Source organism: Daktulosphaira vitifoliae, unplaced genomic scaffold (assembly GCF_025091365.1).
Source record: "Daktulosphaira vitifoliae isolate Bord-2020 unplaced genomic scaffold, ASM2509136v1 Scaffold_4, whole genome shotgun sequence".
NCBI lineage: Eukaryota > Metazoa > Arthropoda > Insecta > Hemiptera > Phylloxeridae > Daktulosphaira > Daktulosphaira vitifoliae.
In genome coordinates this window covers 1424691-1429130 of record NW_026099575.1, presented here as the reverse complement: position 1 = coordinate 1429130, position 4440 = coordinate 1424691, and the positions used below count along the sequence as shown (strand labels likewise).

The 4440-nt window shown below is 26.4% G+C and overlaps 1 non-coding gene across 1 annotated transcript; it reads left to right on the top strand.

The window, feature by feature from the left end:
• Positions 1-540: 540 nt before the first annotated feature.
• Positions 541-613, top strand: Trnaf-gaa (transfer RNA phenylalanine (anticodon GAA)). The gene has a single exon. It is a non-coding gene; the product is annotated as a tRNA-Phe (tRNA).
• Positions 614-4440: the final 3827 nt, after the last annotated feature.

The following is a 4440-nucleotide window of genomic DNA, read 5'->3' as shown; positions in this document are numbered from 1 at the left end:
TGTGCTATGCTTTAAGCTCATGGTTATAAAGTGTTTAATTTTTGTTTTTAGAATGCTAAATCCATCGTTCTATTTGAATAAAAAGAAGTTATTTATTTAGGTGTAATTTTATAAATTTAATGTGGTATTAATGTAATATAATATATTATAATAATCACGTAAAAAAACAAGGATACTTGTGGGGTGGTATTTTGGACAAGGGCTTTATCCCCCGCTATATTTATATGAAAAAAATATTATCCCCTAAAAAATTTTCTCATTTCATTCTATGGACTATTTTCAAGTTACATTGCTGGGATTTTAATTTGTAACTGATTTTCTTTTTTTTTTTGGTAAAAATTTCTTTTAGCATTTCAATTTCAATATTTTTTTTGTTTTTAAACTTTAAATTATTACGTTATTATAACTTAATAATCTTTAAGCCCTAATTAAAAACCTTCATTGTGCTAAATTTTTATGGTAACGACATACGATCTATATTTGAATTGATAATAATTCAAAATCAGCTTAGATTATATTGAAATACTTAATTGATGTATAGCCGAAATAGCTCAGTTGGGAGAGCGTTAGACTGAAGATCTAAAGGTCCCTGGTTCGATCCCGGGTTTCGGCAGTAAATTTTTTATTCCTTTTAAAGAATAGATTTTTTATGTATTAGTTTTCTAATTAACATTTTTATAATGGAAATAAGTATTTTTTCATATTATTAATTAATAAAAAACGATAGCACAGTGGGGTCGAGACACAGTCTAGACAAGGCATAGATGAGACAAGTATAGATGATATTTGACAGTGATTAAAATCACTATCATAGGAAACGCTTCGAAGCAAATCTGTAGATAGTGTTTCATTTAGAGAAATTGGAGAATTATTCCAAAAGCAACATCAACTCTTATTTCTTTGATTATATCCTAATTAGTAGCTCTTTGATTTTAAAATATAATATATGAATAAATACTAATTATAATTATTAAATTTAATATGAAAATAAAAAAATAAAAAAAATTTAATAAGTTTAATTTCATATGTCGTATGACCTTTGTTCTATGTCAATTAAATTATATAATACTCATGAAAGTCAATATATTCTCCTAATAAGATATTTTAAAATAAAATAAAATACAAAACCTAGAATTTTAATAGAAAAATAGCATATTTTTGAATACGGTAGCCATTTGCGCATAGAAGATAGGTCGTCGGGACAAATTTTTTTTTTCATTTTATATTACATAAAATAAGCTTTAATTTGATATATGTTTAAAGGACGCAGTATTTCTGGAACATTTTCAAAAATTAAGTTGAAAAAGTTAGTTTTTGTAAAAAAGTTGCTATTTTAAATCCCACTCAATGAGCAGGTTAAGTGTTAAATTTTCAAAAAAATGATATCAAACGAAAGGAAATTACCTAAGGTTTCAATATAAAAAAATATTATGTTGATTTGTTTATTTTTGAAAAAGTTATGGAAGTTTTAAGAAGAAAAAGTGAAAAAAATGACAAAATTTACCGATTTTTAAATTTGTAATTTTTTTGGATATTTCCCCCATTGGCGGGGAACGAGGGAAAATTTTTTAATTTTTAAGGGTAATGTCTTCAACTAGATACGATTTGTGATCTTTTGACGTATTGTTGAAAGAAATCGGTCCAGTGAGAGCTGAGAAAAAGTGGTAAGACACAAAAAAAAAAACACATCATAGTAAAACCCATACCTTCTCAGCTTCGCATTGAAGCTAAAATAGAATGCTAATCAAATTTGAAAGAATTGTATTATATTCACTTCATATTGTATGTCCTTTGACGAGAGCGGAATGCTCTCTTCAGCGGACTCCGGGACAGTACCTTAAATTGGGTTCCCCTATAAAAAATATCGCTAACTTAAAAGCGATGAGCAAAAAAAAAACTAGAAATACTTTGTCATTAATCATGATTAGGCTAGTAAAATTCAAGATGGACCCTAAGGTTTTCGCACCATCTTGCTCACTTTGATCTGGTTCTGCCTTTGATTTTAATTTAATTGGTTAACAATTAAAATGGAACATGAATTCAGTAGCTTCGATGTGTAGCTGAGAAGGTGTTATTAATTTTACTATGATATGTTTACTTTTTTTTTTTTGGTTTGTTATCTTTTTTTCTTATTTCTCACCAAATCGATTTCTTTTAACGATACGTCAAAAGATTACAAATCGTATTTAGTCTAAAACATTATGGATAAAAATTGAAAAAATTTCCCTCATTCTTCATAAATGGGAATTACCCCCCAAATAATTACAAATTTAAAAATAGGCACAAAAAATTAATTTATTCAACTTAACTTTTATAAATGATCTGAAAATATAGACACTTTTATATATATATTTTAAATTAAAGCTTATTTAATATATATATTAGTGTATCCTTTATTTTGAAAATTTCGGAAATTCTTCGGGCTCACCACCCAAATTTGTGTGTATACATATAAAAAGTGGCTACAAAAAATTTTAGGCCGATCAGATAAGTTTAACCCGTGCCGATTTGGGGTTGAAAATCGACCAAAAGGGGTACTTTTTTAGTTTTTAGCAATTAACTCGTAAATTAGCGCTCTCACAAAAAAAAATATAAAAATATTTCATTGTATCGATCGTTTTATTGTTATAGCTGAAATAACTCGATCATATTACGATTTTTACTAAATATATGAATTTTATTGCTTAATTTAAATATATTTCATTTATATTGTAAAGTGATGTAGTTGTTTGACTTAAACGCATAATTATACTTACTTCTCAATATTATTGTATAAATAAAAAAAAATTACAACATAAAATACAAAATGTTAAATTCAAAATAATTCACAAATTATAACAAAAATATACATTAAAAACTATGTTTTAATGTTTCTTTGTTGCAATTAGGATATAATATGCTATGCTTTTGGACATAGTGTAAAAGTAACTCAGCTTTTTCATCGTTTACAGTTAAACTATCATGAAAATCTTCCATTAGCTTAACCGCTTTCTCTGCAAAGTCATTTACTACTTTAAGTGAACATACAATTTCTTTTCCGTGTAAATAAAAATTATCAGTATTCCAATTACTTGGATCCAAATTTAAAAAATTAGTATTGATATCGAATCGTTTAAAAAATTTCATACTGCTTTTTGACAAAAAAGAAGCTACAGTTTTTTCTAAAAAAAAATATCAATCACTCAATAGTCATCAAAAAATAAAGATATCAAAAATTATTATACCTGAAAATGATTTGTCAATATTACTCGATGAAAGAATAAAACGTTTGCTAGGGTTTATTATTGATTCATTATTAAGGAATACAACCATTAATTTTTTTATTTCGGTTGAAATGGAATCGTCTATTTCCCAGAAAATATTACACTCGCGAATAGTCAATGCTGCTTTTGCTCTTATAGTAAGATTAACAATTCTTAGGTTATAAAAAAAAACTTTTAGAACTTGTCCAATGGATGGAAGNTAAACTTTTAGAACTTGCCCAATGGATGGAAGTTTTGAACCTAAAATTTGAGTAGTCAAAGACCCTATTAAAAATATTTTATTGTCATTTCGTAATACTACGGACATTTTTACGTACACTAAAAGAAAAACACAATTATTGTGTTTTTCTTTTAGTTGAACTGCTTCCTATTATAGGAAGCAGTTCAACTTAATACGCGATGTGAGAGACTAAAGTGGTATAAGTATGAGTTCACTATATCTATTGCTGCGATTTGTAATAAATTTACGATTTCCAGAGTTATTTATAATTTAAAAATAATAACAATACATTAATTCAGTCATACCATAGTATTATCGCCGTACTTGTACGATAAGTGTTGTAATAAACCAGATGATAACTAACAGAATCTAGCATTAAAATNTCAGATGATAAGACAGAACAGAATCTAGCATTAAAATTCATATATTTAGTAAAAATCGTAATATGATCGAGTTATTTCAGCTATAACAATAAAACGATCGATTCAATGAAATTTGTACTTATTACTTTTAGTTCGTAAAATTTAATTTTAAACAATTTTTGTATGAAAAATTAGGTCGTATCGCATATGGTTCGTCATATATGATGAAATATTCGTAAATATGCTAATTTAGTCAATTTTACGAAATATTATGTATTTTGACATTTTTCTAGAAAACTAATGGATTTAAAAGAAAAACTGTAAGGACTTAATTTATACAAAACAATTAGATCTACAATTTAGTTTNGATTTAAAAGAAAAACTGTAAGGACTTAATTTATATAAAACAATTAGATCTACAATTTAATTTTTATACTTTTTTTTGTGAGAGCGCTAATTTACGAGTTAATTGCTAAAAACTAAAAAAGTACCCCTTTTGGCCGATTTTCAACCCCAAGTCGGCACGGGTTAAACTTATCTGATCGGCCTGAAATTTTTTGTAGCCACTTTTTATATGTATACACACAAATTTGGG